Source organism: Lepidochelys kempii, chromosome 6 (genome assembly GCF_965140285.1).
Source record: "Lepidochelys kempii isolate rLepKem1 chromosome 6, rLepKem1.hap1, whole genome shotgun sequence".
NCBI lineage: Eukaryota > Metazoa > Chordata > Testudines > Cheloniidae > Lepidochelys > Lepidochelys kempii.
In genome coordinates this window covers 69840628-69866777 of record NC_136385.1, presented here as the reverse complement: position 1 = coordinate 69866777, position 26150 = coordinate 69840628, and the positions used below count along the sequence as shown (strand labels likewise).

The following is a 26150-nucleotide window of genomic DNA, read 5'->3' as shown; positions in this document are numbered from 1 at the left end:
AAAACCCCTCCAACACATTATTAAGGATCCACAACCTATCCTGAAGGATGACCCAACACTCTCACAAATCTTGGGAGACAGGCCAGTCCTTGCCTACAGACAGCCCCGCAACCTGAAGCAAATACTCACCAACAGCCACATACCACACAACAGAACCACTAACCCAGGAACCTATCCTTGCAACAAAGCCCGTTGCCAATTGTGCCCACATATCTATTCAGGGGACACCATCACAGGGCCTAATAACATCAGCCACACTATCAGAGGCTCGTTCACCTGCACATCCACCAATGTGATATATGCCATCATGTGCCAGCAATGCCCCTCTGCCATGTACATTGGGCAAACTGGACAGTCTCTACGTAAAAGAATAAATGGACACAAATCAGATGTCAAGAATTATAACATTCATAAACCAGTCGGAGAACACTTCAATCTCTCTGGTCACGCAATCACAGACATGAAGGTAGCTATCTTACAACAAAAAAACTTCAAATCCAGACTCCAGCGAGAAACTGCTGAATTGGAATTCATTTGCAAATTGGATACTATTAATTTAGGCTTAAATAGAGACTGAGAGTGGCTAAGTCATTATGCAAGGTAGCCCATTTCCCCTTGTTTTTTCCTACCTCCCCTCCCCAGACGTTCTGGTTAAACTTGGATTTAAACTTGAAGAGTGGTCAGTTTGGATGAGCTATTACCAGCAGGAGAGTGAGTGAGTGAGTGGGTGTGTGTCCGGGGGGGGGGGTGTGTGAGAAAGCCTGGATTTGTGCTGGAAATGGCCCACCTTGATTATCAAGCACGTTGTAGGGAGAGTGGTCACTTTGGATAAGCTATTACCAGCAGGAGAGTGAGTTTGTGTGTGTGGTTTTTGGAGGAGGGGAGAGAACCTGGATTTGTGCAGGAAATGGCCCACCTTGATTATCATACACATTGTGAAGAGAGTGGTCACTTTGGATGGGCTATTACCAGCAGGAGAGTGAGTTTGTGTGGGGGGGTCGGAGGGTGAGAAAACCTGGATTTGTGCTGGAAATGGCCCAACTTGATGATCACTTTAGATAAGCTATTACCAGCAGGACAGTGGGGCGGGAGGAGGTATTGTTTCATGGTCTCTGTGTGTATATAACGTCTTCTGCAGTTTCCACGGTATGCATCCGATGAAGTGAGCTGTAGCTCACGAAAGCTCATGCTCAAATAAATTGGTTAGTCTCTAAGGTGCCACAAGTACTCCTTTTCTATCAGCTATTCTGTAGCCATCATTATTGAGGGAGCAAATAGATGCATCGTGCTTTGTATTCTCAAGGGGGTAAACTCCAGGCTCAACCTGGTCTTCTTTGGTAAGGAATTCCACAAATGCGGACTTCAACTGAGAACACCTAGCATCTAAGATGTCACAGCGAACCCTGGAGCAAGAAATGATTTCTAAGAAAGCCTGTCAACAACTGATTGAAAACAGAGTAATATAAGGACACCTCAAAGAATATCTGGAACTGGATGGGGAGCTGGTATACATAAAAAAGATGTGAGGTGCTCATCAGTTTACATTGCACAGATGAGCCTTTTCATGATGGATCATTTGCCATTGTTGCATGGCCTGTGGATAACATAAGCGGCCTATTGCAGCAGTTCAGCCTGGAGGCAATAAAGACATGGATTGCTGTGGCTACATCTTGATCGAAAGAACGAGATGCAAAAAAGGCTGAAAAGTAAAATGCATTCCTGACTACAGCTTCTATTTGAATGCCAAGAATTTAAGATGAGTACCCAGGTCTCCGGATCACCTTGACCACAGGAAGGCGATTAAATACCTTCTATAGAAGATGAGGCAAGAGCTCCTGCTAGTCCCTCAAAGCTAGTTCCTTTCATCCAGCAATACTTCCATCCTTCTCAGCTTAAGCCAACTATTTTTCATTCTTACACTTCTCTCATTCAGCTACTGGAACATTCAAGTATTAGCGCTGGCTATGTTTGATGAAGACAAGATGTAGAACTGGGTGTCAACTTACTGAAGTCCACACATTCTCATGATCTCCCTTGCTATTCAGACCTATACTGAATAGAGAATGTGAGAGACCTGAACTCTGAGTGACATCAAAAGTCAGAGATCTTGAGGAGAAAAAAAGAGGTACTCATCATGATTTTAGGTTACCTATTCAAAAGAAATCAAAGCCAGCTTTGTGCAACTCGTCCCATTCCTGATAGGCCTCTTGAAGGCAAATCAACAGCAACACGTGACTAATGATATTGAAGACACATACATCTAGTACAGTGGTTCCCAGACTTGTTCCGCCACTTGCGCGGGAAAAGCCTCTGGCGGGCCGGGCTGGTTTGTTTACCTGCTGCGTCCGCAGGTTCAGCCGATCGCGGCTCCCAGCGGCCGCGGTCTGCTACTGGTCGCCGCTTCCAGCGGCCGCGGTCTGCTACTGGTCGCCGCTTCCAGCAGCTCCCATTGGCCTGGAGCAGCGAACCACGGCCACTGGGAGCCGCAATCGGCCGAACCTGCGGACGCGGCAGGTAAACAAACCAGCCCGGCCCTCCAGGGGCTTTCCCTGCACAAGCGGCGGAAGAAGTTTGGGAACCACTTATCTAGTATCAACAATTAAGTTTGTCCTCTGTCCATGAGGATAAGGAGATACCCTCCAATTCCATCCCCATATCATAACCTGGTCTGAAGTCTGATAGATACAAGCCAAAGCAGAAGAGAGGTGCTGCTGAAGTCAGTTTGCTTATCAGCTCTTTAATAACTTTATTCAAACTCAGATAGCGAAGCTTAGACATATTGCAATAGTTGACAAGATAATTTGCATTGAAGGATGGGTTTGTTGATCATTAAACAAACTACTGATAGTAAAAAAAATTAACAAGACAGTCATTTAAAAAATAGATGCAAGATAGCAGATCATATCTACATAACTGTGCTAAAAGAGGATAAGCAAGAAAAAGGCTGCCTTTTAGAGGTCTATTATAGGACACTGATCAAAGCAGCACAGAAAAAAATCTATGGTCAGCAGAATTAAGGACAATAAAAAGGAATCATATGTATATCAGGAAAAAGGAATGCTAGCAACAGTATTGATCCATTATTAGATTGAAATGGTAGAACTGTTAATAATAACGCAGAAAAGGCAGACGAGTGCAATAAATATTTCTGGTCTGTTTTTGTGAAAAAGCTACCATATCATAAGATATTTTTAAATCAGCAAGTCCAGATAATTTGCATCCAAGAGTTTTAAAAGAGCTGGCCTGAGTTTTAATAAGTCTTGGAACACCGAAGAAATTCCAGAGGACTGGAAGAAAGCTAACGCTGTCTTACTAGTTCTAAAGTGTAAACGAGATGAACAAAGTAATTATAGGTCTGTCAGACTGACAACAATTTCTGGCTAAATAATGGAACAGCTGATACCAGCCTTGATTAATAAAGAATTAAAAGAGGGTAATTTAGTTAATGCAATCAACATAAGATTATGCAAAATAGATTTTATCAGCATAACATGTTATCTTCTTGAGGAGATTACGAGTTTGGCTGATAAAAGTATAGTGTTGATGCAATATACTTAAGACTTTACATAAGGCATTTGAATAAGAAATTATCGTGATACAAAATTAACATGGTGAATATTAAACCAATTCAAAACTGGCTAACAATAGGTCTCAAAAAGTAACTGTAAATGTGGAATCATCGAGTAGGTTTGTTTCTAGTGGGGCCCTATACAGATCAGTCCTTTGCCCTGTGATATTTAATATTTTACTTAATATCTTAAGTTTCTGTCATCTCCAAAGATTGGGGGAGAGGTGAATAATGAAGAGGATAGGCCATTGATACAGAGTGATCTGGGTCACTTGGTAAACTGGAAGCAATCAAAGAATAGGCATTTCAATATTGCCAAATGTAAGGGCATACACGCAGGAACAAAAATATAGGCCACACTTGCAGGATGGGGACTTTATCCTAGGAAGCAGCGATCCTGAAAAAGACTTGGGAGTAATAGAGGATAGTCAACTGCACATGAGCTCCCAGTGTAATAGTGTGGCTAAAAGGCCTTGTGTGATCCTTGGATGTATGTAAGCTGCTGACCTGTCTCCCTACTCCAGGAAAGACTAATACTAGGTCAAAGTCTGTTTCAGGATGTTCCATGAGGACCTGGTTTATTAATTTAAAAAAAAAAATGCACAAAAACCCTTGACCAACAGAATCTAAAGGGGCCAAGAGTCACTTCACTCTACGCCTCTCCCTCTGCTTCAGGGCCAGTCAAAGAAGCCAAACTGCCTCCTACAGCTTCCTTGCCAGTGCCCTCTCTCAGCCCTTCCCAGGCATAACCTGAACACTTCCGAGCTGAGTCTGATAACTGAACAGTGCTAGTTGGCCCCAGGTCCTTAAAGGAGCAGAGCATCCTGTTACCATGTATTAATAGAGGAATATACAGTGGGAAAGTTATATTACAGGGTGGCTAAACTTACTGACCCACTGAGATGCACATGACAACCTTCAGAAGCTTGAGAGCTGGGGCAGCCTGTCAGGGATTCAGCCCTGCAGGGGCAGTCCTCAGGGCTTCAGCCGCATGGGAGACACCTGCGGGGGCTTGGGACTTCTGCTCTGTTCCTTCTGGAACTCTGTGCCCCAGCAGGCATGCCCCACGGGGCTGAAGCCCCAAGTCTCGGCAGGCATGTCCCAAGGTGCTGAAGTCTCAAGACCCCTTTCTCTGCCAAGCAAAAGTGAGGCATGGGGTGTGGGGGGGGTGTCACATACCCCACAGATTTTTGACAGGGTTTGCTGGCCCCACTCAATCACATGGTACCACAGGGCTCCCTCCCTGCATGGCAGCTGCTGGAGCAGGCAAGCTGGGAGCTGCCGCAGTGGGGAGAGGCAGCGGCAAACAGCTGGGAGTTTCCAGGAAGAGCCTCTGCTTTTCCTACTGCCTCTCCCCACAGAGCTGAAGCAGCAGCCTCCTCCCCACAGCTCCCAGCTGTTTGTGGCTGCCTCCCCATGGAGCTAGCACTTGGGAACTGCAGGGAGGGGCCACTGAGGATAAGAGGGGGGCATGACTCAAGCTGTTGGGGGGAGGACAAACCTTTAAATTGTATCCCCCCACTCTCAACAGGCACCAGTCATCTCTGCCAGAAGCTCCTAGCCCCACCGCAGGGCAGAAACCCTGAGCTCCTGCCTCCCTAGTCTGGTAGGCGGAGAATGAGAGGAGTATGTGGGGGCACCACAAGAAGCACTTTAACTGTAAAAGAGCCGCATGAGGCACATGAGCCGCAATTTGGCCACCTCATTATATTACTTCTTGTTTGGCACGGTGCAACCGCTGCTGGAATACCACGTCTAGTTCTGGTGTCCACATTTCAAGAAGGATGTTGAAAAATTGGAGAGGATTTAAAAGAGCCATGAGAATGTTTAAAGAATTGAAAACATGCCTTATACTGAGAAATTCAAGGAGCTGAATCTATTTAGTTTAAAGAGAAAATTAAGGCGTGACTTGACTACAGACTGTAGGTTCTTAAACAGGGAATAGAAATTTAACGACAGAGGGCTCTTCAATTTAACATGTCTGGAACCAGGACACAGGCAATCTTGTCTAATAGTCAGAGCAAGAGTCGGCATCAGAAGTTAAATCAAGAGGTCACAGCTGGAGTCAGAGTCAGACATCAGAGTAAATGGTCAAAAGTGAGGCATAGCAGTAGGAACCAGATATGAGACAAGGAGCAGCAGTAAGGCAGGAACCAGGATTGGGTGCTGGAGCAAGGCAGGAGGAACCAAGAATAGGACAGAAGCAGATCAGGAACCAAGAACAGGACTGGATGCAGATCACAGGAGACAAGCAAAGAGCAGGGTCCAATGGGGCAGCAACAGGAAGTCTGCTCAGTTGCTTGGACAATCCAGCCAGGTCACTTCCTGGCTTAAGTCATGAGTGCAAGACAATCAGGCACTCTAGGCCTTGGATATACTGACAGGACTTCCTCTATGACCTGACCTTTCAAGATTAGTGAGGTGCTGCTTCATCTGTCTCTTCTGGTGGTGACAAGGGAGTGTCAGTGATCAAGAGTCCTCACAGCCCCAGATTCTAGGCCTGCCTCCTTCAGATCCTTACATAGCAGACATAAGGTATAACCAGATCCAATGCCTGGAAGCTGAAGATAGACAAAGTCAGACTACAAACAAGATGCAAATATTTTAACAGTGAGGATAATTAACAATTGGAACAACTTGTCAAGGGTTGTGGTGCATTCTCCATCACTGGAAATTTTTAAAATCAAGATCAGATGTTTTTTCAAAAAGATATATTCTAGTGCAACCACAGTTATTGGACCTGAAGCAAGAATTAATTCAGAAAAGTCCTATGACTTGCATTATGCAGCTCTAATTAGATTATCACAATGGTCTCCTTTCTGGCCTTTAAAAAAAAAAATTATGAATGAACAGTGAGAAAGTGTTTAGGATGAGATGGGTGAAGAGTCTGTATCCATCATCAAAAGTTAACTGCAAAGTAGCACTAGTCATCAAATAATAATCTTTCCATGTAAATTTAATTTGTCACAGCACTGCTCCTAGACCACAACGGTATACCTAAGAGTCCAGCTGCTGGATGACCAAATGACATGCAAGTCTTTTGGTGACCTTCTCTGTAGTTCAATTTGTGTATTGCAAACATACTGTTCAAAATGCAAAAGAAGTCATGTCACACAATTTCTTATATAATAGAAAAGTCCTGGTCCAAGAGGAGATGCTCTTTTTCCACCAGCTGAGCTGCCAAAAAAACCACACACACACAAACCTACTCCCATTATTAATCTAACAGACAAGAAGAGTTTCCTCAAAGTCATTACAGCCTTTCATGCAATCCATATTTAGGAAATGAACAATAAAAATATTAAATATTCATCTTACATTTTAAAGTGTTTATTGTATCGTGCCGCCACCAGGAGCAGTGCAGAAGTAAGGATGGCATGGTATGGTATTGCCACCTTTACTTCTGTGCTGCTGCTGGCAGGGTGCTGCCTTCAGAGCTCAGTGCCCAGGCAACAGCTGCCACTCTCCTGCTGCCCAGCTCTGAAGGAAACACAGAAGTAATGGTGGCAATATCAGGACCCTGATAAAATAATCTTGTGACCCCCCTCCAACTCCCTTTTGGGTCAGGACCCCCAGTTTGAGAAATGCTGATTTCCCCCATTAAATCTGTATAGTATAGGGTAAAAGCACACAAAAGACTAGACTTCACGGAGGGGAGACAAGATTTCACAGTCCATGACATGTTTTCCATGGTCGTGAATTTGGTAGGGCCTTATGTATCACAGAACAATAGATTTTAAAAGTCAAAGTAATCTGAATTAGACAAGTAAAAAGGCTAAAAGCAATAAAGGTGTTGACTTAAAAAAGAGTGACTGAACCAAGTTTTTTCCATTTGTAAATTTAAAAAAAAAAAAAAACCAACTAAAGTAGCATTTTATGGGATAGTGAATCACTTTAAAAAAAAATTCGCATAATAATGACACAACCCTAATAGCAGTATAGCATTTTATAATTTCTAAAGTTACCTATAGCAATGAGTGCTCCATTGTAAAAATCACAAGTAATCTTTTAACAAAGTTTTCACCATTCTGAAAGCATTATGTAGAAATGAGGATACCAAAACTGGCATTAACTGAATTTCTACTGCAGAGAGAACATGTTAAGGAGAAGACTATCACATGGCAAACAAGGTCATGTGATTCTGTGGTGACAATCATATCAAAAACAGTTTCACATCTAAGAGCATATATTAAATATAAGAAATAAACAAACCCCTTCTACTTTTTAAATAGTATTGGTGACTTTTGTGAGGAGTTTGTCTGTTTGTTTTTTAAATAGTAATGATATCCTCATTTAAGACCCAGAACAATCCAACTGCCCTGGGTAAGTTATACCATTTTCTGGCATCCACCTTTCTGTGATTCCAGCTCTTATTATTCAGAATCAGACATAATGTGAGAATAGGAGATCCCAACATCAAATATTATTAGTAGTGTTGTCCCTTTTGAACTGGAACAGCTCATCAAAGTTTGAGGCCACGGGAATGTTCGAACTGGGGGCAGAAACTGAAAATAGAGTCCCATATTTTCTTTGATGCAATCTTGTTTATTTACAAGTAATGTGCAAAGTCTTACTTCTCCAAATGCAGGAGGAACACAAGAACAGTTTCTTAGCTTACAGTCCCAAACCTCTTAAACCTTTCCTCTCCCACACACTTTACCCCAAAACAATACTCAAGCAAAAACCCCTCGATCCACCCAGCCTAAAACTCCTTTTTAGTTGGGGGTTTGTTATTAACTTCTCCCTACAGTTATGCTAACTGATGTGTGCATTCAAATCCTTCAACCTCACTAAGGTTTTTTAACTCAGCCCATAACAAGGTTTCATCCAGCTCAGTTATAACAGTATGTATTGTGTTCTCTTATGAGCATACCACACTCCATACCTAGCTCAGGATGAAAAGTGTAATAGGGTTCAGCACATACCACAATTTTTTTAATAAACGGGGTGGAAGAAGCTGTCAAGTAGACAGTGTATACATTTATCAAAAGTCGGAGAATTCTGGCAATTTAAAAAACAAACAAACGCATCCTGAAGGGTTTGATTATAAACTTAGACCAAGTAAAAGGTTGGGTGATGTTTTGAGAGAAGGAATATGTAGGGGCATCACAAGAATGGTGTAAAAAATGTTTAGGCCTAAATTTTGTTTAAAAAAATACTATTAACATTATGTGGTGTTCAAGATTTTCAGTGAAAACTTTTGTTTGTATGCTGCAGAACAACATTTCAGTCCAACCAATAAAGAACAGGACTGGCACATAAGAATTTAAATTATCCTGTCTAGTTTCAATCTCTAAACTGAGTGAAATGCAATAGATAAAAAAATTATGAAAGATAAGTCAGATCTTTAAAATGAAATATATATATTTACCTCTTAACTGGGTAGAATATTAACATAGGAATTAATCTGATGAACAAATCTCTTTCACCACTAATGCCAAGAAGAAATCAATACATTGTCTGGTTGATGGCAAGCCATTTTTAACCAAAGCATAATCTACAGTTCTTGGATCTTTTAGTGTGCAATTTGTAATAAACGGATTCTGAAAACTAACTCTTGTATGATTAGTAAATTATCTATTAAACATGATAAATTTTAATGGTCTGTTAGGTTTCTGGTTTATTTGTGACAGCAAATAGAAGGGGCTGGTTTCTCTGTCACTGCAGGAGAGGGTGTTTCTCAAGAGTTGGGAAGGGGAGGAGGAATAGTGGCTGGCTGGTTCATATACCAGGCATCCCTCTGAGATTGCAAATAATAGTATTGTCTTAAATTGAATCTGCAGCTGTCTCTCTGCCCCTTTAGCCAGATTCTACACAGTTCTGAATAGTGGTTTAAGAGAGCAAGAGAAGGTGATAATGATCCAGAAAATGGAAATACACAGAAACTGTATAGAAGACCAGCTTTAGAATTGTCAGTATATTCTTACAGTAGGATCAAGTCTTAGTTTAACAGGAGATGCAATCAACAATATTCATTTTATCTTGTATTGTACTTTATACATTCCAAATGGATGTTTAATATTGTATATACAAAAATAATTGGCTGTATCAGGGCTCTCTACACTTTTTTTGCTACAAAAGTTAAAATATGGTTATGGATAAGGAAAACTCTTTTCCTTTTAGAAAAAACATTCCAACTTTTATTTTAGTATACATATAGCCCTCTGTGGCCTGAAAACTGCAGTGTTACAATTTAACAGAAAATGTAACATGCAATACTATATGACTCCATCAGACCTGATTAATGTCTCATGGGCTTCCATTCTCACACATTTTCCATCTGTCTGAATTTCTCTGCCTAACCCCCTATTGCTTCCAAAATACCACAAAGAGGTTAAAGACACAGTGGCTACCAAGTACACAGTAGCAGATCTGAAGCAGATCAAAATAAAAATGGAAATGTTTTCTGAAGAAAGCTAATAACACATTTCCATCATATACACAGTATTTAGATACACTGTGCCAAAAATAACTTTGTGAAAGCCAAATAAAAAGCATTAGCAATAAGTACATAGTCACTCTTTTATACACATTACAAATCACTTCGCTCATCCTTTACAAATTGAACAGATGTTAACAAGACTACCTCTAGAATAAAACGCTAACTTTAAGACTTAGTACTTTGCTTACTCAAATACATTACTAGGGCATTTCACTGTATAATCCTGAGAAGTCATTATCAAGATATGAAAAGATTCTGTACTGAGCTACATAGAATATTGAATATATTTGTCCCACATTTCACTGTTGAGAGTCAATGCTACTGCAGACACAAAAAAATTTGCAGGATCATATCACCTTTAACCTCTTGTTGTCTCAAGTACTGTAGCAAAAATGAATTAACACACACCTAGATACACCACAACAAAGACACAGCATTGCCTACAGAAGATTTATTAAAAAAAAAAACTAAGCTTTTGGAAAATCTGCAACATAGAATTCATTCATTCATTTCAATGCTAACTATATTTAAGAGGTATTAAACTAAAAAATAATCAATACAATGTTCTTTGCACGTACCCCCCCCATAATTAATATATCTTACTGTCTTTAAATTATTCTGATACTGCAACTTCACTGCTCAACTTCAGCATCTCCACTCATTCTGAGGTTTTTACAGGACCTCATTTCTTAATATTAAAAAATATATGTAGCAACAAATTTATCAAGGCACTTAATAAATTTCTCTCATTAAAATAAAAGCAGCTTGTTAATTTAAAATAATGTTTGTCCATGTACATTGTCTGCATAAGAAATGTCTTCACTATAATCTGTTTCACACATTTCACATAAATACCTTCACCATAAATACCATGCGTTGTATAGAAGAGGTTAAGCTATAAACATGCCACTTCTTTTGTTCTTCCAATTGACATACAATAGTTGATCAGAATTTTTAAATCCATCCCTGTCTACACTGAAGAGTGTTTCCTATTGCCACAGTATATACCCTCAAGGTTAGTAATTCCATACCAATCTTTGTCCTCCCACTGCTTTTGCTCTCTTGTGAGAACAGAAGTGCAAGGATGCTGTAACACAGCTTTCAACCCTCATCTATACTTTCAGAAATAATATATTTTCTTATATCATTAAATACTACCGGTGGTGGATAAAATAGTATTTTTAAAAGGCCCCTCCCATATTAGATTTTTGTTTGTTTATTACAACTATGGCCTACTGAGGCATATCTCATATTTGTATTCATATATTGATGCAACTGCTGTTAATGTCTCCAATGCTTAATATGACAGACACCGGACAGATTCTCCAGCCATCCTTGCCCACACATGTATATAATATATGTATACAAACACACACACACACCCATAGCATATTTGTACAAGAAAAGGAAACAGACAAAATCTATTATAAACTTGGCTGTTTCAACATCAAGTAACAAGTATCTGCTAATAATGTGTATCCTCCTCTAGTAAGAGAAAGTAAAGAGCATAATCATGTGCCTATAAATTTAACTTCAGAGTAGAAAGGCCAAGGTGGAGAGTAACGCTGCTGGATTCCAGCATACCTGGTGACCTTATATCAAATACAGGGGCAACTATTCTTCCCTGTCCAATCTACACAATCTGTGCTAGTGTGCTGTAATAGCAATATCTTTCAGAGAGTGCCCTGTAACATTCCAAAGCTTCTGTGCACCTTTTATGCCATCAGCATTACACCATAACTAAGATTTGTTATGTTATATACTGTATATATACTGTAAATAATCGTTTTACAGTATATAACAGCACCTCTCATCCTAACGACCCAAAGTGCTTTTATGCCGCAAAAACCCTTCCGTCACTCGTAGTCAGTCTGCAAGCAGTCGGGAAATGATCTAGCAACGGGATCTTATCTTGCTGTAGCCCGGAAGGTTCCTCCCCTGCCCCGTAGCGCTCATCACCCCTATGTCACCGGCTATTACCCGTTGGCGGGCACACGCAGAAATTACACTGCCCCCCTAGCTCCGGCGCGACCCGTCCCGAATGGTCCCAGTCGCCAGCAGCCTAGGGATGCGCCGGCGAATGATGCCGGGATATTTCCAGCTCCCCAGGCATCCCGCCCGCCCCGCAGTGCCCTGCGTGGAGACAAAGAACCAGCCATAAATAACCCCACCACCACCACAGTGAGGCGGCGGGGCCCAGCGGCGGGCAGCTCTAGACCGTCTGAGCCTCGCGGGTGGCTCTCACCTGGAACGTGGCCCAGCCGGCGGCGGCGGCTGCGGCGGCTCCTCCCCGACGGGGCGAGTCGGCCGGCGGGGGCAGGGTTAACGCCTGCGGCGAGAGCGCCCCTCACGCCCCTCAGCTGCAGTCAGGGCTAGCGCCGCGGGCCCCGGCTCAGCCCGCTGCCCATCGCGTGCGGTCTCTATGGCGACTGCCGTGCCGGGAGGGGGACCGCCGGGAGGGGTGACCAGTGCCGCGAGGCAAGGAGTGCTAGTGGGGTGCTGCGGGGCCCGTGTCCCGCCCCAGCAGGGTTAACCTCTTCTCTTCCGCCTCTCCCATGCCTGCTGCAGCCGCCGCCGCCGGACCCGACTGCTCTCGCTACCGTCGCAATAAACTCCCCCCTCTCTCCGAGCGCCAACTAGCCTGTCGTCGCTGAGAGCACCGCCCAGCTGCAGTCACGCCGGGCGTTGATTTGACGGCTGCCGAGCTTCTCGCCCGCCGATTGGCTGACAGGATTATCATGCTGATGAAAGGAGGGCGTACCTTGGAAATACCGCTGTCTTCAGGTTTGCTTGAGAGCAGCGGTAACCAGTTAACAGAGTCACAATGATCTGCACGCATGCGCACGGCAAAAATGCATTCTGGGTAGTGTAGTTTTCCGGCTGCCGCTGCAGGGGAGACGCGTGGCTGGGAGGCGTTTCTTCTCCTGAGCTGTTGAAGGAGGCGGGAGATGCTAGTTAAAACCCAGGGTTAGGAGCCGGGAATCCTGATTTCCTGTGACTTACCCAGGCGGAGTGAAGTGCTCTCTGTTCCGTGCAGGGTCACATACCGCGCTTATCACCGCAGCGTGCAAGCGCCTTCCCGTGGGTGCATTGGCGCATCTCGCCTCTGCAGCCCGGGCTCTGGTTCCCCTCGGTCGCGTGAGAGCAGCAGGGGAGTCGCTGCGTCCCCACTGCATTGCTAGCTCCACCCTCAGCAGCATCCAGCTCCAGCCTGCACTCCCTGAGCAGCCGGCGAGCTGAGTGTAAAACATCGCTTAACGTCGGCTAGAGGTGCGTGTGGACGCACAGGAGGGCGGTTAGGTGCAACTGTCGAATGATGCTTCGCCCTAACGCTGCAGTGAAGCCAGGCTCTAAGAGACATGACTTTCAGCTGTTACATGTAGTTAGTCTGTTCTCCATCTCCACCTGCGTCTGCCGGGAGGCGTGTGTGTGTGTGGGGGGGTGTTTTATCTAGGTACACGCTGCTCTGTGTTTATAGTAAAGGAAGGCTCAAGAGTGCACCTTGAACGTTGTGGTGAGGTTTGTGACGGTTCTTGGCTCCTAGGGGAGTTCTTTCTGTATTTTTGGCCTAGCCTCAAAGGCGGCTCCATCTCTCCAGCACCGATGAGCCCTTAACCTTATCGTAGAACATTCCATAGGTGAGGCACGGAGGGACATACAGGGTCAAGTGCCCCTACTGATTGCTGCTTAGTGGGGGGCAGGGAAGGGCTCTGTCCCTCTGCTGGGTCTGCCCCCAAGCTCCCTATGCCGCTCTCCGGGGAAGGCAAGCCCAGCTGCAGAGTGAACAGGGCAGGAGCAGCCCTTTTCGCGCAGGCTGCTCTGGGTCACTGCTCTGTGCAGCGCAGCAGCTGCTTCAGAGAGCCTGGCTAGGAGGCAACTGAGTCGGGGACAAGACCAAGCAAGCCGGCATTTTCCCCCCACGTTTCTGGCTTGCTCAGCTCCTGTGCCCAGCAGCCAGGGCTGGGCAGAGAGCAGAAAGGGTGGCCCGCTCCTGATGCCACCACCTTCCCAGCCTGGCTCTTGCAGGCAGTCGCCACACTGCACAGAGCAGTGACCCAGCGCAACCAGCTTCAGTCATTTGAGAAGTGACTCAGTTCCGCTCCCACTGAAGCTTGGCTGCCAGGGACAGGAGCTGAACATGTGCAGGGAGGGAGCATAGTGGAAGAACAGACCCCACCCCCTACACAGCCCCACAGGTAACTCTGGTGGGGCAGAGAGAGGATGGCGGCCCCTAGGTGGGCGCTATGGGGTAGTGGTGGTGGTCAGAGGAGACACATGGGGGGAAGGGTCACGTATCCTCCCCTTTAGATTGTGCCCTCCCTCTGTATAGGGAGGCCGGAGTAACCTGCTTCTTCCTCATCTCATGTGTCAAACCACCACTTTCTCTCCAAATTCCTCCCAAAAATATAGGTAGTAGCCTTTGCAAAATTACTTCCATTCATTTTCAGGATCAATCCCACTTATTTCCCCATGCATATTATTCATATCTGTACTATATTGTGTACATATGCTACTCAAATTAGAGATTCTAACCTTTCTATCTCAGGGTTTTATAATGCCATCCATCACTACAGTACCTGTGCACCTTCCAGATAAAATCAATAATAGCAGAGTAAAGAGTTCTGCTTGGAGTAGGGCGTGTATTTATTTTTATATTTAATTTTTGTACATTTAATTCTCTACACATTTGTGTTTTTATTTATATTTACATGGCATTACTGAAGCACAGAAACTGATAGTACTCACTACTTCATACAACAATTGGCAATTGTGTGGTCAAATAAGTTGTGTCCTTAACAATAATACTTCACACTGGTCTATAGGAAGGATTTCAAAACACTTTACATACATTAATTTAGCCTCACAACCGTCCTGAATGCTAGGTCAGTATGATCCCCATTGTACAGGTGGGAAAACTGGATGGTTTAAGGGACTTGAGCAGTGTTTCAGACTGCAGGAGACTTGAAAGTAGAACCTAGGTCTCCTACTTCCCTTAAAGAGAAGGAAGATAAAAGGACCTGTTTTGAAATTTAAGGTTGAAATTTTTCTAAAGTTTAAAACAGAAGAGCGAGTATGTTGGTCTACTGGTCCTCCAGAAAAATCGACACTGAAATCAATAAATGGATTGCTCAAGAGATGCCCAAGCTATGAAAGTAGCAGGCCCAGGATTAGAATAGCAGAGTGTAACTCGATTTAGTTATCTTGATGTAAAAACTTACCTCTTTTTCCAGTGAAAACATAGCCATAGTCTGTTGTTTAGTCACAGCAATGTGCATTACTGCCCTAGTCTAGTTATTATATGCTGCATATGCAAGTTTGTCATGCAGCCTTTTAAATTAATAAAATCAAAGATAATTGAGGTTAGTTCCACTTCTATATCTATCTGCCAGAAATGATGAGTTGTTTAAACAGATCTTAAGCTGCACCTATTGAAATCTGTGTCTGAAGGCCCCTCCCCCAGACTGAAGGGAGAAGCTACTGGACCCAGAGTTCAAATAATTACAGGGGACAACTAATGAATAACAATGATGTGAGTGTCACAGGTACAAAAATCAGGAATCAGGAAAGGGACACCGAGCAAAGAACCTTGGACAGCACCCACCTCAAAAGGAGTCCAGGGAGCCAGCAGATGTGGCCCAGAGGAACTCTGCCCAGATACATGAGCCCAGAGAGGAACAGAGTCGCAGAACACCCCCTTGTCCAGCATCCTCCTCCTGGTATTTTAGATGGCCATTTTGGTCAGCGCCAGGAGGAGGTTGATGAGGAGGTCTCACAACTTTATGGAGCCACGGACAGGGTGTACATAGATCAGAAGATGTGGGGAAAAGTGCAGCCAGACCTTAGGAGAAGGTTCTGAAGGAGCTGGAAAAGGGGGATCTTAAGCTGCAGTGACAGAGTCAGTAGCACAGATAATTTGCTAACCAGTGGCTTGAGAACTCTAGCTAACGCTAACTTGGCTGTGAATTCATCAACTCACTTTACCTAACCTTAACTAGTACTAGTCCATGCAAAGAAAAGGTGATCCAGTTTCCACTACTGCTATTCATTCATATTTGAACTTTCTTTTACTACCTACTGATTTTACATTCACAGAGATTATGAAATGGGAAAAACAAGATAGAAACTTGTCAATTTGTTAATTTGTGCAAGAAACTGTCAAAAATACTAGTTGTCTTTCTAGATTCTAATTTCGGATGTATTGTGGGTCTCAGTCTATTACTGCTATTAACATTTATGCAAACTATAGTGGATTTTACTGTGCACATTTGTAATTTACTCTCCTATGCTTGTAAACTGTTTAGGAATGTCTCTTTTCTTCCTATAACCATCATATCACTTTTGTTGTTCCAAAACACTGCATTGTTTTGTTTACATTTTTAATTCTAAATTATTCCCAGAATGTCATGTTTTTGTATAAAGTAACCAAGTTCACTCTGCTTGGCAAATTGCACTTCTTTCTCAGCGAAGGCCTAAAGCTGGGTGGGGAGAATTTCACCTGGGGAAGAAGGACAGACAATGGCCCAATTCTTTGCTGGTGTAACTCCTCAAAAGTCAATGAGATTAAGCCAGGAGAGAATGTGGCCTAGTTTTCCAACAGAGAGGGGAACTATCACAATTGTTGGGGGTTTCATAATACATCACCCAGTGGATGAAGACTATTAAAATAGGAGGAGGTGGAGCTCACCTGTGTTGATGGTTGTATGTCACTGTGGGTGTTGATGTCCTGTGATGTGTCATTGCATTATCTTGTGTGGTGGGATATGGCCTAGGGAAGAGAACTGAGACAAGGCAATAACATATCTGAAAGGAGTCCGTGTCCCGAAGCATACCCACAGCCAGCCAGATTTAAGAGAATAAGTGTGTATGTACTCATATACAGAACATGAAAGAGTTAAGAGAACAACTTTTGTGCTCCCAACCATCCTGCCCTCCCACAAACCTCGCTAGAAAGCTCCAAGAAGTGAGAGAGAATTTGTAGAGCCATTACATTTCCCCTAGAATTGCACTAGTGGATGGATGTGATATGCTCTCCCTCTTTTTTCTCTGTGCCACATTGGCAGAGAGGGGGAATGTACTGCAAACAGAGGATAGATAGAAGCTTGGATCATTCTTCTTCCATCAGGTGCCCGTGTAGCTCCATCTACAATCAGGAAGGCTTGGAACCCCACAAACTCCCTTCCCACATATCAGCTCCTACTTCAGAACTTCCTGCCTAATGAGTTTCCATTTCACGGCCAGTAAAGAGGCAAGAGGTGGGTGCAGTCTCTCCACAGGTTGACACACTAAAATCAAGCTAAAGGCACTGAAATGTGCCTACCTCGGTGTTAAGTGGAATTTCAATCAAGTTAAGCTTGCGCCATTGAAAAAAAGCATCTTTTTACCTGTCTAGACAGGGTGTCTGTGGTCATCAGCTCAGGACTTCCAACTTTTTGGACTGATTTCAAGCCATGGGTTTTTGTTAGGTTCAGCATCTGTAGTTTACTATGATGAACGCAAGGAGCAGGCCTTTGTGGGGTTACTTGCTCAGCAAATGTAGCTTGACTTCCTGACATACTTTCTCTCCATAATAACCACTAGCAGCCACCACCACAACAAAATTGCGCTCAGGCAGAGAAGCACTTTACAGATAGAGCCACCTGCAAAGATAAAACTCATTATGAAGGAGGATTGGATAAAAGAGCCAAACCCTAGTAAGAAAGATAGGGGGAGAGGCAAACACATGATGAACAGAAACAATACTGGTGATCTTAACACTGGTATCCCACATTGTTCCCCGAGAGAAATATGTAGGCCACAAACTTAATTGTGAGCTACCAACATATGGATGTTGATAGATCAGTAGACTATCATTTAGAGAACGATCCTTGCTACATAATCTAAAAGGATTTAAACATACCGCAACATCTCACAAGGAAATCCTGCCTTTGAGCCCTTTAGATATTTCTTTGTATTCTGCTAGCATGTCATTACTCCTATCCTAATTCCAGCCAAAAGTGATAGAGATCAGAAACCAGCATGACATCTAGATATAGCAATATAGAAAGGAATTAAATTAATGGACTTTAAGACATTTGGAGGGAATGCTCTTCAAATTCAAGGTGAGACCCAAGTGGGGAATACATGTAGAGAAATGTTCAGGTACTGACTGGAATACAACTATTTTACAAAGAAGTCCAAAAATGTAAAGTGCACTTCTCTGAAAAAGACACCCTCTTACTCAGTAGATCAGCTCCTTCTATCACATCTGCTAACTTTAGTGACAAAATTAATTTTTAACTGCTCTTTACTCCTGTTAGGCCTACAAAGCCAATAAACACAGCTAAGAGAGAAAGAGCTGGAGTCTGTTCCTGTTTGTGCATGATCAACAGAATTGATTACTAAGTACCAAATCAATTACCTATTGGCAGTATTGAGATTGTGCAGGGGTCACCAAGAGTATAATCTGAAGACAATCAAGTTACACAGATTTAACAGAGGACATTTGATCTGCTTAATCTTTATTCCCTGCTATAATGCTTAGGAATGAGAGAATCTAGCTTGACTTTCAAATCTAAAATGGAGCTGGCAGGGCTGGCAACAAAACAAAGCATCTTTTTACTTGCAAACTGAGTGCCAAAAACAAACAAGTCCCACCACCACCACCACCACCTCTGCTATTTTTCCTTATTTCCCTCTTTGTTAGGAAAGGTGTACTCAAAAACAAGAGATTCTATTTACTTTTTTTTTTTATTAAATGTTCTAAGATGCGGTAGTCCTATAATAGCAACCTTGCGGCACAACTGGGAATGTTTTATTAGTTAACGTTTGCAAAACACTTTGAAGATGGAAAATCTGTATATGTGTTGAAGATTAATAAATGTCTCTGGTGGCCAAAGGCATGAAGCAGACTAATAAAACATGCCTTGTCATGTCTTAATGCTATATTCAAGAGCTCACTTGGCTACAAATTGAAAGGAGAGGGAAGTCAAGTGCTGAGGATCAGAGCTTCAGATGGAGAGTCAAGAGGATAAATGCCATTAATTATAGCAAATGCCCAAAGGTTCATCTGTCAAAACGTCATTGTAACATATGTTACTATTCAAAGTTATAAGTAACGGAAGGAATAAAAAGTTTAGCAGGGCTAGTGTGTGAGAAGGCAATATAATTTACTAGTTTGTGCAACTGTGAGAAATAAGCACAACGTTGCAAATAGGTCCTTACACTTCAATTGTAAATTACTTATTTTATTTAATAACAAGTCTCCAATCCAAGGATCCCCAAAAGCTTTATAAATATAAGTAGCAGTAATCCCGTTTTACAGGACAGGAACATAAGAACGGCCATACTGAATCAGACCAAAGGTCCATCCAGCCCAGTATCCTGTCTACCGATAGTGGCCAATACCAGGTGCCCCAGAGGGAGTGAACCTAACAGGTAATGACCTAGTGATCTCTCTCCTGCCATCCATCTCCACCTCTGACAAACAGAGGCTAGGGACACCATTCTTTATCCATCCTGACTAACAGCCATTAATGGACTTAACCTCCATGAATTTATCCAGGTCTCTTTTAAACCCTGTTATAGTCCTAGCCTTCACAACCTCCTCAGGCAAAGAGTTCCACAGGTTGACTGTGCGCTGAGTGAAGAAGAACTTCCTTTTATTTGTTTTAAACCTGCTACCCATTAATTTCATTTGGTGGCCCCTAGTTCTTCTATTATGGGAACAAGTAAATAACTTTTCCTTATTCACTTTCTCCACACCACTCATGATTTTATATACCTCTATCATATCCCCCCTTAGTCTCCTCTTTTCCAAGCTGAAAAGTCCTAGTCTCTAATCTCTCCTCATATGGAATCCGTTCCAAACCCCTAATCATTTTAGTTGCCCTTTTCTGAACCTTTTCTAATGCCAGTATATCTTTCTTGAGATGAGGGGACCACATCTGTATGCAGTATTCAAGATGTGGATGTACCATGGATTTATATAAGGGCAATAAGATATTCTCCGTCTTATTCTCTATCCCTTTTTTAATGAGTCCTAACATCCCGTTTGCTTTTTTTACTGCCACTGCACACTGCATAGACGTCTTCAGAGAACGATCCATGATGACTCCAAGATCTTTCTCCTGATTAGTTGTAGCTAAGTTAGCCCCCATCATATTGTATGTATAATTGGGGTTATTTTTTTCCAATGTGCATTACTTTACATTTATCCACATTAAATTTCATTTGCCATTTTGTTGCCCAATCACTTAGTTTTGTGAGATCTTTTTAAAGTTCCTCACGATCTGCTTTGGTCTTAACTGTCTTGAGCACTTTAGTATCGTCCGCAAACTTTGCCACCTCACTGTTCACCCCTTTCTCCGGATCATTTATGAATAGGTTGAATAGGATTGGTCCTAGGACTGACCCTTGGAGAAGACCACTAGTTACCCCTCTCCATTCTGAAAATTTACCATTTATTCCTACCCTTTGTTCCCTGTCTTTTAACCAGTTCTCAATCCATGAAAGGATCTTCCCTCTTATCCCATGATGACTTAATTTACGTAAGAGCCTTTTGTGAGGGACCTTGTCAAAGGCTTTCTGGAAATCTAAGTACACTACGTCCACTGGATCCCCCTTGTCCACATGTTTGTTGACCCTCTCAAAGAACTCTAATAGATTAGTAAGACATGATCTCCCTTTACAGAAACCATGTTGACTTTTGCACAACAATTTATGCTTTTCTATGTGTCTGACAATTTTATTCTTTACTATTGTTTCAACTAATTTACCTGGAACTGATGTTAGACTTACCGGTCTGTAATTGCCACAATCACCTCTAGAGCCCTTCTTAAATATTGGCGTTACATTAGCTATCTTCCAGTCATGGGTACAGTAGCTGATTTAAAGGACAGGTTACAAACCATAGTTAATAGTTCCGCAATTTCACATTTGAGTTCTTTCAGAACTCTTGGGTGAGTGCCATCTGGTCCCGGTGACTTGTTACTGTTAAGTTGCTCAATTAATTCCAAAACCTCCTCCAGTGATACTTCAATCTGTGACAATTCCTCAGATTTGTCACCTAAAAAAGACGGTTCAGGTTTGGGAATCTCCCTAACATCCTCAGCCATGAAGACTGAAGCAAAGAATTCATTTAGTTTCTCTGCGATGACTTTATCATCTTTAAGTGCTCCTTTTGTACCTCGATTCGCTAGGGGCCCCACTGGTTGTTTGTTTAGTAGTCTTCCTGCTTCTGATGTACTTAAACAACATTTTCTTATTACCTTTTGAGTTTTTGGCTTTTCCTATTACATTTTTACATTTAATTTGGCAATGTTTATGCTCCTTTCTATTTACCTCAATAGGATTTGACTTCCACTTTTTAAAAGATGCCTTTTTATCTCTCACTGCTTCTTTTACATGGTTAAGCCATGGTGGCTCTTTTTTCATTTTTTTTTACTGTGTTTTTTATTTTGGGGTATACATTTAAGTTGAGCCTCTATTATGGTCTCTGAAAAGTGTCCATGCAGCTTGCAGGGATTTCACTCCAGTCACTGTACCTTTTAATTTCTGTTTAACTAACCTCCTCATTTTTGCATAGTTCCCCTTTCTGAAATTAAATGCCACCGTGTTGGGCTGTTGAGGTGTTCTTCCCACCACAGGACTGTTAAATGTTGTTATATTATGGTCATTATTTCCGAGCAGTTCTGTTATAGTTACCTCTTGGACCAGATCCTGCACTCCACTCAGGACTAGATCGAGAGTTGCCTCTCCCCTTGTGGGTTCCTGTACCAGCTGCTCCAAGAAGCAGTCATTTAAAGTATCGAGAAATTTTGTCTCTACATTTTGTCCTGAGGTGACATGTACCCAGTCAGTGTGGGGATAATTGAAATCCCCCACTATTATTGAGTTTTTTATTTTGATAGCCTCTCTAATCTCCCTTAGCATTTCATCATCACTATCACTGTCCTGGTCAATCATAGATCCCTACTGTTATATTCTTATTAGAGCATGGAATTACTATTCATAGAGATTCTATGGAACATGTGGATTCATTTAAGATTTTTATTTCATTTGATTCTACATTTTCTTTCACATATAGTGCCACTCCTCCCCACACAACCTGTTCTGTCCTTCCGATATATTTTGTACCCAAATGATTGTGTCCCATTGATTGTCCTCACTCCACCAGGTTTCTGTGATTCCTATTATATCAATATCCTTTCTTTAACATGAGGCACTCTAGTTCACCCATCTTATTATTTAGACTTCTAGCATTTGTGTACAAGCACTTTAAAAACTTGTCACTACCTATTTGTCTGCCCTTTTCTGATGTGTCAGATTCTTTATGTGAATGTTTCTTGTCTGATCTGGCCCATACTTTATCCTCTTCCATCCCCTCCTCCTGACTAAAACCTAGAGAATCTCTATCAATAGACTCTCCTCTAAGCCCTGGTCTACACTAGGACTTTAGGTCGAATTTAGCAGCGTTAAATCGATGTAAACCTGCACCCGTCCACACGATGAAGCCCTTTATTTCGACTTAAAGGGCTCTTAAAATCGATTTCCTTACTCCACCCCTGACAAATGGATTAGCGCTTAAATCGGCCTTGCCGGGTCGAATTTGGGGTACTGTGGACACAATTAGACGGTATTGGCCTCCGGGAGCTATCCCAGAGTGCTCCATTGTGACCGCTCTGGACAGCGCTCTCAACTCAGATGCACTGGCCAGGTAGATAGGAAAAGAACCGCGAACTTTTGAATCTCATTTCCTGTTTGGCCAGCATGGCAAGCTGCAAGTGACCATGCAGAGCTCATCAGCAGAGGTGACCATGATGGAGTCCCAGAATCGCAAAAGAGCTCCAGCATGGACTGAACGGGAGGTACGGGATCTGATCGCTGTATGGGGAGAGGAATCCGTGCTATCAGAACTCTGTTCCAGTTTTCGAAATGCCAAAACATTTGTCAAAATCTCCCAGGGCATGAAGGACAGAGGCCATAACAGGGACCCGAAGCAGTGCCCTGTGAAACTTAAGGAGCTGAGGCAAGCCTACCAGAAAACCAGAGAGGTGAACAGCCGCTCCAGGTCAGAGCCCCAAACATGCCGCTTCTATGATGATCTGCATGCCATTTTAGGGGGTTCAGCCACCACTACCCCAGCCGTCTTGTTAGACTCCTTCAATGGAGATGGAGGCAACATGGAAGCAGGTTTTGGGGACAAAGAAGATGATGAGGAGGAGGAGGAGGTTGTAGCTAGCTCACAGCAAGCAAGCGGAGAAACTGGTTTTCCCAACAGCCAGGAACTGTTTCTCACCCTGGACCTGGAGCCAGTACCTCCTGAACCCACCCAAGGCTGCCTCCTGGACCCGGCAGGCAGAGAAGGGACCTCCGGTGAGTGTACCTTTTAAAATACTATACATGGTTTAAAAGCAAGCATGTGAAAGGATTAATTTGCCCTGGCATTCGTGGCTCTCCTGGATGTACTCCCAAAGCCTTTGCAAAAGGTTTCTGGGGAGGGCAGCCTTATTGCATCCTCCATGGTAGGACACTTTACCACTCCAGGCCAGTAACACGTACTCGGGAATCATTGTACAACAAAGCATTGCAGTGTATGTTTGCTGGCGTTCAAACAACATCCGTTCTTTATCTCTCTGTGTTATCCTCAGGAGAGTGAGATATAATTCATGGTCACCTGGTTGAAATAGACTGCTTTTCTTCAGGGGACACTCAGAGGTGCCCGTTCCTGCTGGGCTGTTTGCCTGTGGCTGAACAGAAATGTTCCCTGCTGTTAGCCACGGGGAGGGGGGAGGGTTGAGGGGGTAGCCACGCAGTGGGGGGAGGCAAAATGTGACCTTGTAACGAAAGCACATGTACTATGTATGTAATGTTAAGAGCAAGGTTTACCCTGAAAGAGTGTAGCCACTGTTTTATAAAATGTGTCTTTTTAAATACCGCTGTCCCTTTTTTTTTCTCCACCAGCTGCATGTGTTTCAATGATCACAGGATCTTCTCCTTCGCAGAGGCTAGTGAAGATTAGAAAGAAAAAAAAATGCACTTGTGATGAAATGTTCTCTGAGCTCATGCTGTCCTCCTACACTGACAGAGCACAGACGAATGCGTGTAGGCAAATAATGTCAGAGTGCAGGAAAGCACAAAATGACCGGGAGGAGAGGTGGCAGGCTGAAGAGAGGGCTGAAGCTCAAATGTGGTGGCAGCGTGATGAGAGGAGGCAGGATTCAATGCTGAGGCTGCTGGAGGATCAAACCAGTATGCTCCAGTGTATGGTTGAGCTGCAGCAAAGGCAGCTGGAGCACAGACTGCCACTACAGCCCCTGCATAACCAACCGCCCTCCTCCCCAAGTTCCATAGCCTCCACACCCAGACGCCCAAGAACGCAGTGGGGGGGCCTCCGGCCAACCAGCCACTCCACCACAGAGGATTGCCCAAAAAAACAGAAGGCTGGCATTCAATAAATTTTAAAGTTGTAAACTTTTAAAGTGCTGTGTGGCATTTTCCTTCCCTCCTCCACCACCCCTCCTGGACTACCTTGGTAGTCATCCCCCTATTTGTGTGATGAATGAATAAAGAATGCATGAATGTGAAGCAACAATTACTTTATTGCCTCTGCAAGCAGTGATCGAAGGGAGGAGGGGAGGGTGGTTAGCTTACAGGGAAGTAGAGTGAACCAAGGGGCAGGGGGTTTCATCAAGGAGAAACAAACAGAACTTTCACACCGTAGCCTGGCCAGTCATTAAACTGGTTTTCAAAGCTTCTCTGATGCGTACCGCACCCTCCTGTGCTCTTCTAACCGCCCTGGTGTCTGGCAGCGCGTAACCAGCAGCCAGGTGATTTGCCTCAACCTCCCACCCTGCCATAAACATCTCCCCCTTACTCTCACAGATATTGTGGAGTGCACAGCAAACAGTAATAACAGTGGGAATATTGGTTTCGCTGAGGTCTAAGCGAGTCAGTAAACTGCACCAGCGCGCCTTTAAACATCCAAATGCACATTCTACCACCATTCTGCACTTGCTCAGCCCATAGTTGAACAGCTCCTGACTACTGTCCAGGGTGCCTGTGTACGGCTTCATGAGCCATGGCATTAAGGGGTAGGCTGGGTCCCCAAGGATACATATAGGCATTTCAACGTCCCCAACAGTTATTTTCTGGTCTGGGAATAAAGTCCCTTCCTGCAGCTTTTGAAACAGACCAGAGTTCCTGAAGATGCGAGCGTCATGTACCTTTCCCGGCTATCCCACATTGATGTTGGTGAAACGTCCCTTGTGATCCACCAGAGCTTGCAGCACTATTGAAAAGTACCCCTTGTGGTTTATGTACTCGCCGGCTTGGTGCTCCGGTGCCAAGATAGGGATATGGGTTCCATCTATGGCTCCACCACAGTTAGGGAATCCCATTTCAGCAAAGCCATCCACTAGGACCTGCACGTTTCCCAGGGTCACTACCCTTGATATCAGCAGATCTTTGATTGCGTGGGCTACTTGCATCACAGCAGCCCCCACAGTAGATTTGCCCACTCCAAATTGATTCCCAACTGACCGGTAGCTGTCTGGCGTTGCAAGCTTCCACAGGGCTATTGCCACTCGCTTCTCAACTGTGAGGGCTGCTCTCATCATGGTATTCATGTGCTTCAGGGCAGGGGAAAGTAGTTTTAATGGAATTTATCTTTGCCAAGCTAGCTACTATTTTTTATTTGATTAGGATTCAGAAGTTCTTCAAGTTTGTTTACGACTCTGTGGGTGGATAGTTTCAAAGGGGAACCCATATCTCAGCAGTAATTATTTGAGTGAAATAATTGTGTCTTATGTCCCAATATCTCTTGGTTTTGGATAGATCATCTATCAATCTTGTAACTGCTGGGCTTAGATATACCCCCATATGCAAATCACAAGACAAATTTATTTGAATATGTTTCTGCTCAATCACTGGCCCTGTAAGAGGCAAGCACAGCCTCAGAGACAAAATGTAAAGCAAGGAGAAACAAAAGAGAAATTATCAGGAATAAGGCAGAGATGCACAGGATTGATGCATGTTAATTCCCAAGCGAAGACAAATTTAGAATTAAGATAAAATAATCTCACTACCCAGCAAATGAACATCTGCCAGTCTTATAATTTGTTGGAAGTAGCAGGTCATTTTAAAAAAGTAAGGAGGCAGGAG

The 26150-nt window shown here is 43.3% G+C and overlaps 1 protein-coding gene across 3 annotated transcripts in view; it reads right to left on the bottom strand.

Annotated features, from left to right (window-relative positions):
• Window positions 1-12800, bottom strand: part of TTBK2 (tau tubulin kinase 2) — a 210336-nt gene extending 197536 nt beyond the window's left edge. For all 3 annotated transcript variants that reach the window (XM_073348603.2, XM_073348604.2, XM_078853330.1), the window contains exon 1: window positions 12256-12800. The gene's annotated coding sequence lies outside the window, so the exon portion shown is untranslated. The remainder of the gene's footprint in view (window positions 1-12255) is intronic.
• Window positions 12801-26150: the final 13350 nt, after the last annotated feature.